Here is a 21,586-nt window from a genome sequence, read left to right on the forward strand (position 1 = left end):
TCTGTGGGGGGAGAGCAGGCACTCTGAGGTGAGCCACAGAGAATCATAGAATCAACCAGGTTGGAAGAGACCTCCAAGATCATCCAGCCCAACCTAGCACCCAGCCCTAGCCAGTCAACTAGACCATGGCACTAAGTGCCTCAGCCAGGCTTTGCTTCAACACCTCCAGGGACATCAACTCCACCACCTCCCTGGGCAGCCCATTCCAATGCCAATCACTCTCTCTGCCAACAACTTCCTCCTAACATCCAGCCTAGACTTCCCCCAGCACAACTTGAGACTGTGTCCCCTTGTTCTCTTGCTGGTTGCCTGGGAGAAGAGGCCAACCCCACTTGGCTACAGCCTCCCTTCAGGTAGTTGTAGACAGCAATGAGGTCACCCCTGAGCCTCCTCTTCTCCAGGCTAAACAACCCCAGCTCCCTCAGCCTCTCCTCATAGGGTTTGTATTCCAGGCCCCTCACCAGCTTCATTGCCCTTCTCTGGACACGTTCCAGCACCTCAACATCTCTCTTGAATTGAGGGGCCCAGAACTGGACACAGCACTCAAGGTGTGCCCTGACCAGTGTTGAGTACAGGGCAAGAATAACCTCCCTTGTCCTAGTGGCCACACTGTTCCTGATCCAGGCCAGGATGCCATTAGCTCTCTTGGCCACCTGGGCACACAGAGCGGTTGGGTCTTGGAGTCCCTCGAAAGGCAGTAATGTTCAGATGTAGGAACTTCATTCAGTCTCCAGTGAAGACAGAGCCTTGTTTGCAAATCTGGATTTCAGCAGGGCTCAAAAAGTCCCAAAGTAAAGACATCCTGTGATATAAATAGGGCATGTCTTACTTAAATGTTCATTTGAGAAAGGGTTTAGTTTTTAATCCTTCCTTCTTGAGCTAGAAGGGAAGGATAAGTCCCCTCTGTTTTCCTCCTATTGTACAGCACCCTCTGAAAGATCATTAGACCCTTACTGATGTTTAGATATAACGGTGACGGGCACATCACCAGCTCCTCAGAAAAATACATTTGCTTTGACTGCTGGAAGTTAATTGGGGATTTATTTCCTTTGAAGCATGCAGCCCCACCACTTCATGTCTGGGTTGTTTTGAATAGAACCTGGAGGCCCAATATTCAACCTGAGCTTTGAATAGGATCCCACAAAGCATTTGCTTCGTTCGGACCCCAAATGCAATGGCAAGAGCCCAAAGAGTGAGTCAGTGAGGTTCTGTGAATCTGTTTATCAGACAGCAACAATCATTTGTGGAAATGTCTTTTGTAGCAACAGAAGAGTCTATTTGATGGTAGCACTGACTAATGTAAATGAGGACTAATTAATGTTTTCCTGCAGTGATGTTGGCACTGATAGTGCCTTATTCATGTAATTTAATTTCTATTGACAGGCTGCTAATGGAAATGGATAGCAATGGGTGTCTCTTCCATCAGGCACACTCTGCCACAGAAATAATTCTCTGAACTCGCAGTTGCACTCATTTGTGGCTGAAAACGTGAGGCAGTAAAAGAGGATGAGTCAGAAATGGAAAACAAAGGGACTTACTGTTAATCCGTAGCAGTCGTCTCCCAGGTATTTGAACCAGGATAAATCTGGTCTGGTTTGGGCTCAGCTTCCCCTGAAGTCCAGTTTAAATTCAGCCCTCGTTCATGGATGTGCAGCTTCACAGTGGGAAGGGACATATTTAAAGTCAGCTGGGGGATGTGCAGGCAGTGCCATAACTCAGGGCTTGTGAGTGGAGAGGCTCAGCTCCCAAATTCTGCCTCTTTCAGAGCCCAGTACGGTGACTGAGGCAGGAAGGGAAATTGTGATGGTTTGGGTGTTCCCTGCCCCCCCACACTTTAGAAATCACCCAGACTAGACTCAGCCAGCTCTGGGAATATAAATGAAGCTATTTATTTACAGCTAGCACAATATACAAGCAGATATTTACAGTATATACAGCTATAGACAGAAATAGACAAGGTAAAAGGTAATACAGAAACACAACTCCCCTCCCAGAAACCTGAGTCCCCAGGAGGGGCTCTCAACCACCCCTGCACCTTCTCCCTGCCCCTCTCAACCTTACCCCAGTCCCAAGGAAGAATAGAGGTTCAGCCAAGAGATTAAGAAGCAAAGGTGAGTGGAAGGTGAGGTTAGGGAGTGAGATGTTGCTCAGCCAGCAGCCCAAGGCAGAGTGTGACAAAATGTTGAGAGTGTTATCTAATGTTTTCATTTCTTCTTCAGCAAGACTCTGAGGGGAGTAGACATCACCACTGTTTTCCTTTCACAGCCTATGATCTAGTTCTTCTCACCAAAACATTCTACCCTGCTTCGAACTAGCACAGAGGTGCAGCACAGATGTGCACCAAGTTGCATCCTTCCCTCCCCACAGGGAAATCCCGAAAGCACAAATGCAGAGCAGTCTCTACAGTGAATAAGTCCCCAGGAAAGCCACTGTTGTTCAGGGATGATTTGAGTCCAGCAAAAGACTCAGGTTGGGAGTCCTTTATGAGACGGGTGAAATGGGATAGTTTTCTTCTGGTGTTCAACTCCATACTGTCCAGAGCTGCTCTCAGAGTTTTGAAGTGCTTCTGGAGAATTGCAGTTCCTCAGAAATCATGGAAGTAGGAAAGCAGAAAGAAGTACTCAGATGAAAAAAAAAATCTTTTTTTTTTTAATTTTACCTAGATAATTCATGTAGAAATAAAAATTTGCTGTTTAATGAAATTATTTTTGCACATTGCTTCCTTCTTAAACTAATATACACTTTCTAAGTGTTCTTTTGACAATGGGAACTCGTGGTGAACTTCTAAGGCACCAAAATTTTACCCTGTACCAAGGAAGTACCACATAAGGCTCAGTGAAAGGTCTCCTGGGTTAGCGGTAATCACCACCACACCAGAGCCTTCTCCTTGAAGACAATGGGCAAGAAATGATCTCTCAACATCTCTGTATCTTTAAGCCTACCCAATGTCTGACACTGAAAAAGTTTTGGCTGTTGAAAGTCTTTCATATGATCATCCTGAAATACTAAAGGCTATGTCCCAGGAAATCAGCAACAGAACAAGGGGACACAGTCTCAAGTTGTGCCCGGGGAGGTCTAGGCTGGATGTTGGGAGGAAGTTCTTCACAGAGAGAGTGATTGGCATTGGAATGGGCTGCCCAGGGAGGTGGTGGAGTCACCATCCCTGAAGGTGTTCAAGCAAAGCCTGGCTGAGGCACTTGGTGCCATGGTCTAGTTGCTTGTCTAGGGCTGGGTGCTAGATTGGCCTGGATGATCTTGGAGTTCTCTTTCAACCTGGTTGATTCTCTGATTCTTTGATTCTCTGTTTTGGGTCATACACCTGCTTGTATGACAGCAGGAAAAAAAAGAACTTTGAAATGTGAAATATGACTGATTGTAAGTAGTACAATCAGCAACCTCTCAGCAACCAAAGCAAGAATCCTGTGGCCACGAGCTGCCCCACAATTCTGCTTGTCCCTACACGCAAGAGCCTGCAGATCTCCCTCTAATCTGACCAGCCATTTACATGCTCACCATCAGCATTTGCTTAATCCTCATACCTTCACTGAAGTCCATCCTTCTCCTTTCAAAGGGAGATCAGTAATCTTTCCCCTCTGGGTATGCTGCTTCTGCTGTCCCCATTCTTTAACCCAACTGGATGCTCTAATTTGATGCTTCAGCTGTGCTCTGCCCTGATTGCAGCAGAAACCAGGGGAGCTTACTACCTTGGAAAATGAAATATTCATTATCTAAAGTCATGCACTCAGAACTGGAGGACACTGAAGTCATGAAGTGAATTGCAATGCTACTCCATACCTTATAGCATGGGTTTGAGTGAGATCTGCTGTACTCAGAGCTGTGCCCTAGGTGATGGCAGCAAAACTGTGGTGGCCCAGCCTGCACAAGCCATTCAAGATCGTGGTATCTCGAAGCATTGCTGCAGTAGAATTTATTCTCTGCTGCCTTCTGAAGTATCTCCTTGCTGCTATGAGCAGGCAACGGCCCAGCTGTGAGGACCAGACCCCGTGGTTCCACCATAGGCACATTCATATGAGGAGCCAAGCCCACTGAAAGGGGCTTGGAGCCAAGAGGGCACCTGCTCTTGGCTGGGATTCAGTGGTGTTCTCCATCCCTCCTCTTGCTGATGCAGAAACAAAAATAAGTGAGGCTTTCATTAGCCAAGAGATGAGAAGCGGAAGCAGCTCCAAAGCCTCATGCTCAGGGCACCCCTAAGGAAAGCAGTCTGCATTTAAAATTAAAGAGAGGCTGAAAGAGTTGGGGGAACAAGGACAGAGCCTTCTTCTCCCTGCTATTAAGGAGATATAATACCTCTCATCAGATTAGTTCATGTGGTTAGAGAACAAAATTAGGTTTCCAGGCCTAAGAGCCCTTCTTCAGGTTTGAAAGTGAAGCAGCATTTGCAGTCTAGGGATAAGTGAGCAGAGTTTGCTGAGTTAAATTTTGTTAATTGCTTAATGTAAGTGAAAAGAAGGGTTAGCACCTGCACAGAACTACTAGCAAAGTAATAAGGGGAGGGGAAAAAATAGCAAGGATTCCTGCCTAAGGAAGGGAGGTTACTTCAAGGTAAGACCTAAGGAAAAGTGATAATAAAAGCTTGTGAAGTCTTTGGCTTTTTGTAGTCAGCAGAGCACTGGAGGCTGGTTTCCAGGCTGACTTTTGTCACAGAGGTATTTCTCCCTCTTGCCCTCTCTTCCTACAAGCACCTACCTGCACAAAGTCCTAAGAGTCTCATGTGTGGTTAGAGAGTTATTGTGTTTCCCTAAAAGGTGAGAAGGATGGGACTTGACCATGTCCCTCTTACAGAAATGATCTAATTAGATGATGGTATAGAAAGTGACCCCAGCCCACCTCCCTACCCATCCCAGCCCTAGGGACTTGAGCAGCAGCCTTAGCCCCTTTTTATGGGCATGCCAGAAAGGAGTTATGCAGCATGGCTTCTCTTTCCTTTTTCAGTGTCTTACAGTCATGAGCTTCACCTCCTGTCTGGATTGGGCCTCTCACTGCTGACAACATCCTAAACCTCAGAGAAACACAGGCCACAGGTAGGCAGAGGCAGGCAGAAATTCCCACCCAGTTCATAGGCTTGTAGGTGACACGAGCAAGAGTGGGCAATGCATTCAAGTGCTAGACAGAAACTGCAGCTCTGTGCCACAGGATGTTTGATGCTCAATGTGCAATGCTCCCAGTTTGTGCTCTGGCCATGCCTGCACATGCCCCTACTCCAGGGATCTGGCTATGGAACTTATTAACTGACTCTACAGAGCTGCTCCAAGGCATGAGGCATGCATTGGCAGTTTACACCCAGTGCACTTCGCCCATGGGACACCATGGTTCAAAGAACTTCTGCCAAGGCTGAGCATTGACCTGCTCCTGTCTGAGTAGTGGTGAGGGCCCAGCAGCAGCCCTGTGTCAGACCATTGCCCAGACAGAGGCACTGCAAAGGAGACTGGGCAATTCTAAGTTGGACACAGAATGTTCAACCTTGGGTGATTCTTCCTATTTTTATCACCTCTATCCTTTGCTGAACATAGTTTACAGCAGCCCCGCACCAGGTTGTGGCCCATGGAAGCATGGGTTGCAGAGAGGTAGGCAGATGTGGAACTGAAAGGGTTGCAGAGATGACAGGAGGTGTTTTGTGAAAATCACTTTTGCACTGTTATGGCATTCTGCATTTTGGTCACCGACAAACATCTTACAAACCAATTCCAGATGTTTGATCCCAGAAAGGCTGAGCACAAAGCTTTTATCTGCAAGCTTGCTTATTTTCTGCTGGGCTACCATTGAATCATAGAATCATAGAATCAGTCAGGGTTGGAAGGGACCACAAGAATCATCTAGTTCCAACTCCCTTGACATGGGCACAGACACCCTACCCTAGATCAGGCTGGCCACAGCCTCAGCCAGCCTGGCCTTAAACATCTTCAGGCATGGGGCCCCAACTACCTCCCTGGGCAACCCATTCCAGGCTCTCACCACTCTCATGCTGAACAACTTCCTCCTCACGTCCAGGATGAACCTACCCACCTGCAGCTTAGCTCCATTCCCCCTAGTCCTGTCACTCCCTGAGAGCCTAAAAAGTCCCTCCACAGCTTTTTTTGTAGGCCTCCTTCAGACACTGAAAGGCCACAAGAAGGTCACCAAGAGAGAGAATAGTTTCTCTTTTATTTCCTTCATGCACGTGGTGCTTGCTAAACCTGTGAGCTGACCTCTGTGAATAGTCACTTAGATTGTCTATGAAGGAGATGTGACCAGCACTTTCTGTTGGATCCCTCAAGACAGCCTAGCAGCATCTGATGAGCATGCTTGCTGCTCTTCTGACAATACCATGTCACCCTACATCTTCAACACTCCTACCCCACGGAGCCTTTCTGTATCTGTCTCATTTACAGAACACAGTAATTATCCGTTTTGCACACGAAGATCCTAGAGACAGCCCAGCATTGTTCAGCTCACAGTGTTTCACTGCAGGTTGTAGTCTACTCTCACAGCCTGAGAAGTAAACAAACAGCCTATTTAATAAGTACCAAATTCTGCCAATGCCAGTAGTTGCTATGGTGAGCGTTCCCAGCGTGACGCTGCAGCCCTTGGTCACTCCAGGCAGACAAACGTGGGCGTTTCACATCACAACACTCTGTTTACCAAGGTAGGACTGAAAATGCTTTGGAGGGCAGGGGCAGAGGTTGCTGGAATGGGGAGCCCGCTAAGGAAACTGCCAGAAACAAACACTCCCAGATGGGGAGATTTAGGAGTAATCAGAAAACCAGCTCAGGTCAGCAGCATTCGATTTGGCACTGGCTGAGAGCTGTTCGGTTTCTGTTACATTAGTGTTTTTCAGGGCGACCCAGAGCTTGCAGGGATGCAGAGCACAAAATCCCTCAGCAGAGCAGGCAGCAAAGGCACCAATAAGCAGCTGCAGATGGAGACATATCTGCTCTTTCAGCCCTCAGGGAAAGCTGTGCAGGAGAGATGAGAAGGCTGATAGCACATTGCTTGATCTGTCTGCTGCATCCTTGCCGTGCGAGGAAGACTGCAGGCTCCAGGGCTGTCAAACCGTCAACTTTCACTTGGTTTGACAACAAACTCTCTTGGCATATATGGTTACATTTAAAGAAAATGGGGGGGGGGGAAGAAAGCTGTCGGAGAAAGTAATGTCCACAGATGCTTCCTAGAAGTAGAATGTTATTTTGTGATCTGGCACCAACATTTTAGCAGCCTATAAAAGGTAAAGTTGGTACTACAGCCAGCCATTTCTGCTGTACAAATAAGAGCTGTGAATATATTCTGGAAGTAATGTCAGAGAGGACCAGATGGGAAATGAGCAGCACTCATTCTAATTTAACAAAGACAGCTAACTCAGAATATGCATTAACATGTAGCATTTTCATCTGCCTCCATTCAGAACAGATTCTTGGTATCATTTCCAAGCAAAGGAAATTGAAGGAATACTTACCCCTTGGTGAATTGCTGTTCTCTCATAATTGGAAAAGTTTGGCATCCAAAGCTAGGTGTAATATGTTTTGCCTGGAAATGTATGCAAGGACACAATACACCCACAAAACCCTGCATTTGGGCGTGCAGCCAGCTCTCTGTGTTTTGGTCCACACTGGATGGATCCAGGGTTTCAGAGGCCCTAGGCATGTTGCTGGTCTGCAAAGGGAGATACCATACAGCATGGCAGTGAGGGGAGGCTGTGCCAGCCATTAAGAGGGTCTGACACAGGAGCTGGGGTGTCTCTCTCCAGACAGGGGTCAGTTTGAACAGTAAAGTAACAGCAGGTCTGATTCCCTGTCCCCTTGCATGCACACACAGTGGCTTGTGTGCAACATAATCTTTGGATACACACACACACTTTGAGGGCTAAGCCCAAATTTGGAGGCTACTAAATCCTAGATGCACATTTTCAGAACACAAACTCACATTTGGCTCTTCCAGAACTTCATTGAGTAAAGGGAGCCTGCTTGAGGGGAGAGATCTTAGGGTACAATCAACTGTGAGATTTCTTCACGTGTTTAGTAGAACTTCTGATAGTATTTGTAAACAAAACACCATTTCCATTCCAGCTTTTTTTTTTCTTCTTAGATATTTAGAAGGGATAAACTACGAGGGGGGGAAAAAAGGCACACCCTGATTTTCTTTTTCTCTCAGCAAGAATTCCATCTTTTTATTCAAAATTGTTACTGGAACCTGTTTCAACTTCCAAGCTCCTTCATGTAATATTTCCTTTTTAGAAGTCCAAAGCAGTGGCAGTTCCCCCAAACCCTCCATCTTGCCACATTACAAAGCCAAAGGTTTATAACATTCTGCTCAGCAGAACTCTGCTTTTAAAACATACCATTAATTTACGACAGCAGAGCAACTTTGACACATGATTAACAAGTAGGCATCAGCTCCATTCTAGAGCACTCTTCTCCTTTTTGCTGAAGAAATGCACAGACACAACTTGCGTCAGGTCCTGGAGCAGTTTCTCTGCTGCTCAGCAGGTTTTCTTCACTAACTATTTTGTTAGGCAGCCCCCGGGGCCAAATTCTGTCCGGCAAGTGGCCCTTCTCTCAACCAAACCTGGGGAACTCTGCTGCAGAGCCTCTCTTTTAGAACAGCAAATGGAGTCAAAGCCTGGAAACCGGTTGAGGTCAGACTGGATCACCACCAACTTTCTGTCTGACCTTGAAAATCTGATCAAAATGCACAGCTCTGGCTGTGAGTTGACACTGTACACAAAATGATTTTTATACAACTGGCTTAATGGATCCCAGGCAACCAGCAATAGAACAAGGGGACACAGTCTCAAGTTGTGCCAGGGTAGGTACAGGCTGGATATTAGGAAGAAGTTCTTCACAGAGAGAGTGATTTCCCATTGGAATGGGCTGCCCAGGGAGGTGGTGGAGGCACCGTCCCTGGGGGTCTTCAAGAAAAGACTGGATGAGGCACTTAGTGCCATGGTCTAGTTGATTGGATAGGGCTGGGTGATAGGTTGGACTTGATGATCTTGGAGGTCTCTTCCAACCTGGTTGATTCTATGATTCTATGATTCTTTGGTCCCTTAGCTTTTTCTAGGCAGCACTACATTTGAAGCAGCTTTGCATAGCTCCTGGCCAGTGATCTGTGTCTGCAGGGAACAGTTCCTCTTTTCTCTCTCTCAAGAACATCTCCATTGCACTCGGCTGGCACGTGAAGAAGCCACTTTCAGAAGCAGAGTGGAATCTCTGACTCTCCAGGCAAAGGCTTGCTCTCGATCCCAGGGACAGCTGTGCTGGCCTGGCTCCACAGAGACCTGGCACGCTGGGAGGAGAGCAAAGCGGGCAGCAGTCCCCAGCAGTCTGCAGCCAGTCATAGACCTCTCCAGGCAGACTCCCTCAAGTCCAGCTCTGGGATTCTGCCTCCTAGATGCCCGCTCCGCTTCCTGCGGAGCCACTGCTCCAACGTGTGCTTGCTGCGCAATTCATCACGAGTAAGAGGCGGCGGAGCCTGGCGCAAGCGGCGGCGCTACCTGCTTCATCGCCGCTTGGTGTGCTGAGCAGGTGCCAAGGGGGCTGTCGGTGAGTGAGGAGGAGAGGCACATGCCTTGAGACTGGCCCGTTCGTGGCTTTAGGAGTTTGTAAAGAAATCTTCAACAATGTGAGACTGCTGCTGTCTGAGCTTGCTAGGGATCATCACAGCCAGGAGCAAAAGCAAAGACTGGGGGAAAATCTTAACCTGCAATTATATGCAGTGCAGTGCAGCAAGCCCTCTACACCCCCCAACTTCTTTCTTTGCTGTGCTTTCAGCCTCTGCAAAGTGAAGGTGCAGGTTACATCCTATTCATTAGGGCTGGAGAAACGACTTGCAACAGCTTCTGAAGTGACTACCCTTGCTGGCTAGGGCAAAGCATGAGCATGAATCTTTAGAGGCAAGAAAGACTAATCATCTCCCCACTCTCTCCCTTCCTCTAAAATCTTTCCCCACCCCTCCTCTCCCGGAACAAACACACTTTTAAAAAGGCTTTTAAATAATCTCATGTTCCTTAACAAAATTACAGCAGCAGTTTCCTCCTTTAATAGCACTCTTCTTCTTAGTAATCTTGTTTTAGCTTCAGTTTCTGATGGAGAGTGCTGGTAGATGAATCATCTGCCACCCTTCTTGGTTATTTTGCCTGGCTCCAGGAAGGAGGAATTCTGTTTTGGAGCAACATCTCTTGCTCAGAAGCGGAAGCTCTCGTTTATGTCTGCTTTTAACTAGGAGTGATAAAATTTTCATTTGAATGGGTAATCAGGGCATAAACAGATTAATTGTGAACGTGACTCTGATCCAGCACAATGAATGGTGTGGTCCTGGCTCTGAGTCACTTATCTAAAATGAATTGAGCTACTTTCTGCAAGATATAGAGGCCTGCTCCTGCACACAGATTTTCTGTAGAAAGTGCTGGAAGGCACTGGCTGAATAAAGGGTCAAAGATTGACCAAAATCCAAGTGTTAAGGGAAACAGGGCATGAAAGCATTTTGGTTCAAGAGCTGTCATGTGGTGACATGGATGATCACTTCTCTGACAACCTCAGCTATACAGCAGCCTAGAGCTGTTAGTTTTTAAAGGAATACCATTTTATCAAAATGGGTAGAGATGTCAAAGGGTGATAAAACTGCATGAACATGCACAAGAGACAAAATAATGCATCAGGCAGTGAAAAAGGGAATTGGGGTTGTTTAGCCTGGAGAAGAGGAGGCTCAGGGGTGACCTTATTGCTGTCTACAACTACCTGAAGGGTGGGGGTTGGTCTCTTCTCCCAGGCAACCAGCAACAGAACAAGGGGACACAGTCTCAGGTTGTGCTAGGTGAGGTCTAGGCTGGATGTTAGGAGGAAGTTATTCCCAAAGAGAGAGTGATTGGCATTGGAATGGGCTGCCCAGGGAGGTGGTGGAGTTGCTGTCCCTGGAGATGTTGAAGAAAAGCCTGTCTGAGGCACTTAGTATCATGGTCTAGTTGATTGTGTAGGGCTGGGTGCTAGGTTGGGGTGGATGATCTCTTCCAACCTGGTTGATTCTATGATTCAGTAGCTATTTGATTTTTGTTGCTGTTGTTGTTATTCTTTTTGTTTGGTGTTGGGTTTTTTTGTGTGCGTGGTTTGTTTCTGGGGGGGTAGATCTTGGTATGAGGATTTTTTTTTTGGTTGGTTGGTTGTGTGGGGATTTGGTGTTTGAGTTTTTGTTTGTTTTACATGACATCATTGCATTTCCATAGGTCTGACTGATTTAAGCACATTATATTACAGTGGTCTTTGTGACAGAGGATCCTGACAATAAGCAATTCTTCCCCCTCCTATGTTAGATAGGTTCTTCAAGTGACCAGAATTAGTGAGCAGTATCAGCTGCTGCTGCTGCTGCTGCTGCTGCTGCTGCTGCTGCTGCTGCATGAGCACCTAATGTCAGTGAGAAATGCATAACTCCTACTCCACTAATGATGAATAGCAAATAAAGGATGGAATAACAGCATTAAACACCTCATATTGTTATCTTCTGTCACCTACCATACTATCCAGCTTATATTTAACAATCTGTGAGCTAGTCAAGGCAAACCACGTGGCTGACATTGTGAAAGGAGTGTCAGTATGAAGAGAACTGCACCATTCATGGGGACAGACTTTATAGCAGGGCCTGACTACAGAAAGGTAGATTAAGACTAGGTATAAGGAAGAAATTCTTTACCATGATGGTGGTGAAATGAAACACTGGAATAGGTTGCCCAGAGTGGTGGCAGATGCCTCATCACTCCAAATATTCACAGTCATGTTGGACAGGGCTCTCTGAACAACCTGATCTGTTTAAAGACATCCCTGCTCACTACAGGGGAGTTGGACACAATGACCTTTAAGGGTGCCTTCCAACTCAAACTATTCTATGATTCTATAATTTCATCTGTGTACATGCATCTGATGCCTCTGTCTGTTACACCTTTGAGTTCATTGCATAGATGCGTGTCTCTTTTCCTCTCTACTCACTGAATATCTCCATTCCATAGTTGTGGATATTTTGTTCCATTTTCCTGAACTCTACCACCTCCTTTGGGCAGGACAACAGTGCTTCCTGGTCAATAACAGCTCCTGCTCTGCCAAATGGTCCAAACACGGGAGGCAAATGTCAGGCCTCCATCCTCTGCAGAAGATTATCCAAGATATCAGTGGGTTTTAGCTAAATAAACTTTTGTGCTTTGTATAATGTTGCTATGAATCCCCATGCAACACTACAGGCTGGAGGATGAGTGGCTGGAGAGCAGCCTGGCAGAGAAGGACCTGGGAGTACTTCTTGACAGCCAGTTGAACATGACACAGCAGTGTGCCCAGGTGGCATGGAAGGCCAATGGCATCTTGGCCTGTATCAGGAATGGTGTGGCCAGCAGGACTAGGGATGTAATTCTGCCTCTGTACTCAGCACTGGTGAGGCCTCACTTCGAGTGATGTGTTCTGGGCCACTTACATCAAGAGGGATATTGAGGTGTTGGAGCGGGTCCAAAGGAGAGTAATGTGGCTGGTGAGGGAAGCTGGAAGGAAAGTCATATGAGGAAATGCTGAGGGAGCTGGGGTTGTTCAGCCTAGAAAAGAGAAGATTGAGAGAGGACTTTATCACTCTCTACAACTACCTAAAAGGAAGTGGTAGTCAGGTGAGGGTCAGGCTCTTCTCCCAAGCAACAGGACAAGAGGGCATGGTCTGAATCTGAACCAGGGGAGGTGTAGGTTGGATATTAGGAAGCACCTCCTCACAGAAAGGCAGAAAGGGTGATTAGGCACTGGAACAGACTGCCAGGGAGGTGGCAGAGTCACCATCCCTGGAGGTCTTTAAGAAAAGTATGAATGTGACACTTGGTTTAGCTGACATTGTGGTGTTAGGTCATAGGCTGGACTTGATGACCTCAGAGCTTTTCCAGCCTCAATGATTCTGTGATTCTGAATTTTCCATGGGAATTAGAGATCTGTCATGTTGGCAGTTGGCTGGAAACAACATATGCAGAGAGGGTTTTCTTTGAATTTTTCAGGTAAGTTCATTTATGAACAGAAGAAAGGAAGAAGGGAAAATTCCTTCCATGAGTAATAACACACTAGCTATTTTGTCATGAGCAGCATTGACTACTTACAACTTTTCCTAACTGTATAGGTGATATCACCAAGAAGTTTTTTATTTGCTTGAACCTAGATGAATGTTTCAAGAGAAACAACTGGTGATGAGAGCTAATATTCGACTCTCAAAGCAGAGAGAGCACCTCTGTGCACTGACTTGACAAATTAATGCAACTAGGATCTTCAAGGACTGGTTTTAAAAGTGAATAGGTAAATACAAGCATTAAGTACTTGTGCAGAGGTGTGTGACCTAGGACAAACACCATTACTCAGACAAAAAATCATTGAAAAGATGCTGAAGAGGAGAATGGATCATCTGATGAAATACTGCAAACAGCATAAGGAGTAAATAATAATAGACTTAAACCTTGATACATAATAAAAATGAGAATTGAATTTGACCCTAACCAAAGAGAAGGAACTGCTTATAACATGCAAGAGGAAGGCAGCCTGGGTGAGAATGACCATGAAAAAAACAGGGTTCAGAGGAAGGAAGGAGAGCAGCAAAATAAATACAATGGACTTCCAGAAACCATATTTCAAAAACCTCATAGAACTGATAATCATGAGAAACAAGTCTCAGAAAAGTTGGCAGCACCTTAAAGAAACAATGGTAAGGACACCAATTCAAACAATCCCAGCACAGAAGGGAAAGCAACTGCTGTAGGAGATGGATGATTTGCTTAAATCACCACCACTTCATTGACCTGTAATTAAGAAAGAGTGCATTCAGATGGGAAAGACAGGCACTTGCATATGAATGCAAACACAAAAGCTGAAGATGTAGGAATAAAACCAGAAAAGTCAAGGTATAAAAAAGAAATACAACCAATGGGATCAACAGCAAATACAGAAAACAAAATACATTAGCCAGAACATGAAGGCCATACTGCATGATGGGGAAGGAAAGATAGCAATGCATGATGTGAAGACAGTGGAAGTACTGGCATTTTTCACTTCAGCTTTCAGTAAATAGGCCACTCTTGCCCAAAAAGTCAACACAATTAGTGCCACAGATGACAGAATGATCTCAGTCTAGAGAGAAGAAAGAATAACTAAATATTCAGCTGGATTAAATATTCTGTGTTTAGACTGCTTATTGAAGCAACCTCACGGCTGTTAGCAGCTCTCTGGGATGCCACAGAGAACCAGCAAGGTGTCAGAAGACTAGAGAGTGGAGGTATAATAATGCCATTTGGAAAACAGAGGGGCTGAAGATGAATCATAGAATCACCAGGCTGGAAGAGACATCCAACATCATCCACTCCAATTGTGGTGGAGGGGATTTCTCTATTCCTCCTCTATTAGAAGGAGGTGAGAAATTAATTTGAGGTGGTATTAATTTTTTATAAAATTATTTATTACAATTAATATTTACAAATTTGTACCACCCCCAACCACCATGAAATCACAGTATCACAGTATCATCACGTTCATTATGCAAGTTTATGAAAACAGCTTGGGATATATTTACAGGGATTGATTATTAAATGGGAATATCAAATTATCAACAACTATAGACAGAGAGAAAGATTCCTTTAGGCTTAATGCCTCTTAACAACTCTAGTGTCTGCCCAGCAAGGGCTGAAACTGTGTCTGCTCTTAAGACAGAGGTAACTTATATTACAAAGGAATTAAAGCTTGCTTAGATGTGTTGCTCTTGAGTATTAATCATTAATCACCCTCCCGGGATTGTGTAGCAGTGTGTGCCCAGTATTCGGGTCTTGGTGAAGCTGGAGTCTGTCCCAGCTTGCAGGAGAATGATAGAGGTTCCCAGTCTCTGGGGTAAACAGGATTTCTCTGACCTTCTCTCCTGGTGTGAAGTGTTCTCTGCCTTGGTGCTGCTGCTTCTTCTGGATGCCGGTGTCCAGGGATGATCAGCTGGCAGGATTTTCAGGTGCAGGAGAAGTATTTGTCCATGTAGCTTCTGACACAGTCAGTCTCACAGCTAGCAGGCTGTGTTTGTAGGTTAGCAGACAGTCTGAAGGTCTGCTGGGCCTGGATCTTTCCAGACTTACAGAACAACTGATAAGCAGTATATGCTGGGCAAGCAGGGTCTATGCTGGGCTGCAGGGAGACTTGAGCTCTGTAGATAAATGCAAGGCAGCAAGCCAGTGTGTACAGCTGCTCTAGGCTAAAGCAGGGGGCTCTCAGCTCCCCATATATGTATGGAGTGCAGGCGTGCATGTGCTCTGCTTCTCAAAGGGCTCACAGACAGCTTAACTGCACCTTGAGATCAGTGCAAGAGGTCTGAGCCTCAGTAATGCTTGCAAGTGAGTAAGGCCTGATCCTGTGTCTAGGCCATGCAAGCAGGTCTGTGCTGCTATGTGGATCAGAGCTGAGCTTGATCCTCTGATCGCTCTGAACTTCTGACCACGTGGTGCTGTTATGCACCTCTCTTTATAGACTCTGAGCCGAGATTCGTGGCTCATTTGGACATCTAAAGTGACCAATCAGGCTGGCAGTAAGCCAAACCTTACCTTAATAGGCAGTAGATGTTTGCCTGGACCCTCCCAATAGGGGATTACCTGGGCAGACCCCAGGGGTACCCAGACTGTGTGTGTGTGTTACACAACCTGTTTACTGCCATAGGTCCTTGGCAGAAAAACATGTCCAGGCATGTAGAGGCATAGAGAAGCCTCAGTTTTGGGGCTGCTGCCCCTCCACCACACCAACCTATCACCCAGCCCTAGACAGTCAACTAGACTAAGTGCCTCAGCCAGGCTTTCCTTGAACACCTTTAGGGACAGTGACTCCACCACCTCCCTGGGCAGCCCATTCCAATGCCAATTACTCTCTTTGTCAAGAACTTCCTCCTAACATCCAGCCTGTACCTCTTCTCCCAACACAACTTCAGACTGTCCCCCCTTGTTCTATTGCTGGTTGCCTGGGAGAAGAGACCAACCCCCACCTGGCTATAGCCTCCCTTCAGGTAGTTGTAGACAGCAATGAGGTCACCTCTGCTCCTCCTCTTCTCCAGGCTAAACAACCAGGCAACCCCATTTGAGTTCCAGGAAAGAACTGGAATGAATGAAAAATGTGTTCTATAAACATCTGGAAAACAACAAGAAAGTGAGTAATGGTTAATGCCAATTCATTAAAACACCCAGACATTTTTCCTATCATTAAGGCAGTAGGATGTGCAAAAACTAGTAGACAACACAAAACTATTCTTTATTAAGGGATTTGACACTAGCATCCCATTCTTATAAGAAGAAAACATGGTCTAAAGCTCTAAGGGTAAAAAAGCTGCTCAATGGAGGGAAACCTAGACTTAAGGCAATAACAGTATGCTGGTGCAAGAAAGAAAGAAACAAGGGCAGTGTTTCTTCCACACATCACATCCATATGCATAGTCAATAGTGACTTCTGCTTGATCAGTGATTGATTCCTTCCACTTCATCTAGGAGTGCTAAGATCTCACTGGATCCAGTTTGGGATATTGGACTTTAAGAAAAATGAGGGACAAGGAGAGAGAGACTACAGGAGGACCACAAGAATGATCAAGGCCATAGAAGAGATGTCAGAGGGAGGCATAACTGTAGTCTTCAAATACATCAAGGGTAGCAGCAGAGAGGAAGGGAATATGCTGTTCTCTGCCTTTTTGCTGTTGGAAATAGGACACAAAGTGGGATCAAAGCACATCAACATACTAGAACAGGTTATCACAGCTATGAAATTTCTGTCTGGAGATGTTTTTAGGAGGTCAGATACCCATCTGTTATGCAAGAAGCTGGCACTGTTTGTCCTTCCTTGTGGAATGGGATAAACTAGGTCATCTCTGGATATTCCTTCTGACCTTACTTTCTGTGATTCACATACCAGGAAAGTCATAGGTAGAGGTTTCTTGGAAGAGGACTGCAATGAACCTTAAGCATAAAGGCTACCTATGGAGAGTGGATAGAAGAGGGTTCAGTCAGTTTCGAGAAGGCTTCTGAGATGGGCTGTTTTCTAAAAATCCACCCAGAAGATAAGGCAATAGGAGAGCAAGAACTTCCCTGTGACGGGAGTGGATTGAATCTCAGAAGTCAGATTACCAGAGCTGGTTCTCTACAATTTCTTTTCCCCGAATGAACAGTTAACACCTCTGCCATCACCCCAAGTGTGAACATCTTAGGCAGGGCTTTGAAATGTGGGAGGTGATTAGTTGGGAGGAGCTCTCAAAGCCTGTGTTCAGTAGACCTCCCTCATTTTATTAATATTGTTGGTCTTTAGTACTAAGCTGTACAAACTGAGACCAATTGACTTCTTGGGCCAGACTGAACATATGCTTCTGCTGGCAGCAGACCAGGTCCCAGAAAGCATGCCAGGCAGTGAAGTTGAAACGATAGGAAATCACCTTCTTTCTGCTCTGGGGCCCACAGAGACCAGTGCCAGCTCAGAGCTGGGCAACCACTGAAATAGGAAAAGGTGGTGCCAAGATCTCAGCTCCTTTCTTGGCACAACTTCCATCAAGCACAATTTTACTTCCCTATTAGTAGTTGGGAAGGAAGACAAATAAGCACTACCTTATGCTTTTTCCACTTCATCTTCTCTTGGGCTATACTAACAGCTTGGTCCTAACTAAGAGAAACCACTCCCAGGTCTTATACTGGAAGATAATTTGAAACAACATCTTTGTGGTTCAGGTCCGCTTTGCATCCGTGAAGAGCAAGCACATGCAAGTACACACTTGTTAAAGACATTACATGAGATATACAAATCTAACAGGACTCTTCAGTCAAAGTCAAGGGAGAAGACATATCTTTAACCTGCCAAGTCCACAGGAAAGCTCAAAATGCGTTGCTCCAGCCAAGTTCCAGAAAAAAGAGAGAAGGAAAAATCCTTCTCTGGTTACCCTCTAGCTCTCTTCCTGAGCAGTCTTCTCCGTTCATATTGTTAGCCCTGCCCCACAAGGCATCTCATGGAGGAGGAAGGAGGGAAATTAATTCTTCACAGCTGGTTCTGTCCTGCAATGCCTTGCTCTCAGGACAGGCAGCTGTAGCCTTTCTGGCCAAAAAAGGAGGGTTAACTCCTACTCTGCCAAGTTTCAGATGGACAACATCCAAAGTGATCTTCTTGCCTTTAATTTTCCCAAGCAGACACATTCTGGCCTAAGTGAGATACATGTCCACATCCATATCCATTCACATGCTAACAAACGACATGCCTATCCCTCTGCCATCTCTAAGACAAATGGGTAAACCCTGCCCCTTCCTAACTGCTATGATTCTTCAGGGATATTTGATGCAAATGATTTAATGAGCACACTTGCAAGGGATTTGCATATAGGCATAACTCAGCACTAGCGCACAGGCAGAGAACTGAAGTAAAAATCCTGGCCCAGAGGGCTGGGAACGAGGTGATGTAGGATGCCGGCACTCCACCCTGCCTGAGACTGGCCATGAGCACGTCCCTCCCCTGCCAGGGGGACCAATGTTCTCCAGTTGTGTCCCTTGTGCAAGATGAGTAACTGCTGACTGCAACAGCAAAACCTGGTTATAGTCAAGCATGAGTTTTCTCAGCCCTATTCCTAGCCCTCTTTCATACACAACCCTCAATTTCCACTTGCTACCCTCAGAAAGGCTTTCTGGAGGAAGGAGAAGGGCAGTGGATGGGGGACTTGAGAAAGCAGCAATGAGAGGGTATTTGCATTTCTTTTTTTAATCTCTTGTTTTGGCAGAGAGGGAATGAAAGAAGAGCACCTCAAAGCTTATACTCAGTGTAGGAAAATTGATACCAACTCTGCATGAACAGTAGAGAGGAGCCTGCCTGCACAGGACTGCAAGGGACGTGCGACTCAACATAAAGGCTTAGGGACCTAATGAGAAGATGAGAGGAGTAGGACCATGCAGTTGGGAAGGAAAGGTCCTGGCCTGATGCACTGGAGAAAGGATGGCTGCTGGCATAGTGTGCAGCCAGATGCACGATGGCTGGGAAAGGCAGTGGCTTGGGCAACAGTAGGTTAGGCTGCAGGTGTGGGTGTAAGAGGTGACACTTTACACTTGGCAGCTGGGACCTCGAGCAGGCCTTGGACAGTGCAGATGATTGGGAATGAGTTATGGAGCCAGCATACTTCCTCAGAGCAGGATAAGCCCAGTCCTACAAGTCATTCTGCAGAGTCTGGAAAACAGTAGAGCAATAGGGGCACAAATCCTGCCTCTGCATCCTTGGAGCAGAAGAATTCAGTGGCCTGCTGGAAATGACCTAGGCACCACAAGGACTGTGCAGGACCTTTTGCCTTTCATCTTATCTTACTACATCTCACCCCGAATGCTATCAGGAGGCAGCCCCCATGGGAAAGCAGGAGCTGTGGTAGAGGCTAGACCCTTCAGGCTGCTCCTGCAGGAACACGTCTGATGTAGGTTGTCTGAGATACAAGGAATGGCTTCTCTTGGCCTTGGTCAGTATTCACCTCTAGATCTGGCTTCCAGGCTTTTGTATAAGTTCAAACCTTCTGTGTTAAGAAATATTTCTGCTGTGTTTCCTGAAAACGGTCCCTCTCTGTTCCTAACTAATGAAACAACTTTCTGTACCTGAAGAAGAATAGAATGAAAGTCCAGGGTACTTGAGAAGTAATGACCACAGTGAGAGAACAGAGTTCAGGCTGAAAATGGGGCTGCAACACCAAGAAGAATAAAACGACAATTTCCCTGAGCAGAGCGAATGCCTAGAAATAGCTGCACCTCCCCACTCCGGTCCAGTGAAGTCAGGTTACAGCGAGAGAAGTCATTTTAAAATGGCACCAGAATTCTGGAGTCCTGTAGAATATTTTAAAAGACAAACCCAAAGCACAAAAAGAGCATGCGGTGTGCTCAAGAAAGAAACAAAGAAATTCTGTGATACGGCAGGTAACCGAGCTTGGCTCTGTAGAGACTGAGCATATGCTGCAACTACTGGATCATCTTTCTTCTGTATTACCTATGCTCAGCTTGGTGATAAAAATGTATGTCTTCCTCCACAGGTACATTGACTGCATAATACAGAAGGCAGATTATGAGGTTTTATGTTTGTTTATGATGATACCTGCAAACAAAATACCGGTCTTGCAAAATATTTCGGATGCCATGCACTGCAAAATAATTGTTAGGCAGAAAGCTCATCTAAGGAACTCACTCTCTTCAGCCACTAGAAAGGTAATTAAAAATTAAAGAGCACTTGTCTGTACATTTGGAAGCCAACAAGCAGCACATCTGGGCAAGGGTACAGGCCTAGCGGAGTTTCTGGTTAGTGAAATGCGGCAACTTTGAAACAATACCTCAAGCCAATGTCCTGCCCCCCTTTCAGCTCACTCTGCTTTCACTTTGGTCATGTCTAAAGGTGGTTACACCAGAGGTTATCTTAACCAAAAAAAGAAAAAAAAAAGAGAAAAGAGAAAAAGCTTGAAGGCAGTTATGTTGGGAGGCAACGTTTCAAAGGGAGGACACAAAATAATTAAGAGCAATATTCACTGCTCCACTTCAGAGAGCTCATGTTTGAGCTCAGAAGGGATGAGAGGGAAAGCAGAGGGATGCTTCCTGGAGAGCAACTAAGGTGAACCGGGACAGCAAAGGGGTAGGCTCAGGACAGTGAGTAGATAGGAAACAGGAGCAGACTGTGGCAAGTGGGAGACGTGGGTGGGGAAGGAGAAGCAGGTCTGTAGGTGGTAAAGCAGGAAAGCAAGGGGAGCAGGGCGGACAAGAGGATTTTGGAGAGCGGCTAGCCAGCTGGCACACATATAGCAGCTGCTGCTGTGTCAGCCTAGGAGAGTAGCTGCAGCTGCAGGCTGGCCATGAATAGCAGAGCAGCAGCATGCCGGCTGGCTGCTGGAGGAACGGGAGGCAGCCGAGACGCTGAAAAGGCTGGGGGAGGTTCTCTGAAACGTTTTAAGCACAGGGGAACATGACAGCCCTTTGATTTCCGAGCTGTTTGTTCTCCAATTGTCCACTCTGGTGGATGATCAGCACCAGAGAGTTAAATGGAGGGGGGAGGGGGCGGGAAGGGAAGGGGGAGAAGGAGAGAAACAGAGGGAAAACTTAGGTCCAAAATGCAGATCTAGGCTTTGATAGCATATCCATAGCGTGCAGTTGTCTGGATGTATAGCTTTCATAGTTGTCAGCAGGGATCAGAATCACAGGGTGCTTAAACTAAAGGAGAAATCTCTGCTCAGTTACTCTCATACTTGCTTGAGCCACCATTGGAGAAGGACATGATCCCACCACTTGGCCATCTGCTGTGTGTACCACACTTGCTACTGAGAGCACTCTACAAGCAATCCCGTGTCAAATCCTATGTGACTGTGGGTGTGTGCACCCTTTGTGCTTCTATATGACTGTATGTGCATGCATCCCGTGCACTCACAGCCACGGGTGCACACATCATGTGTGTTCCTCCTTCACAGCTGCGGGTGCATAAAGCCCACACAGCCCTCTGGGGCTGTGGGTGCTCCCACTCTGCAGCCACGGGTGTATCCAACCCATGCAATCCACATCCGTGGGTGCACAGGCGGTGGGGGAGCTACAGATGATCCTACATAGTGTTTTTTC

Source organism: Pogoniulus pusillus, chromosome 1, assembly GCF_015220805.1.
Source record: "Pogoniulus pusillus isolate bPogPus1 chromosome 1, bPogPus1.pri, whole genome shotgun sequence".
NCBI classification, from domain to species: Eukaryota; Metazoa; Chordata; class Aves; order Piciformes; family Lybiidae; genus Pogoniulus; species Pogoniulus pusillus.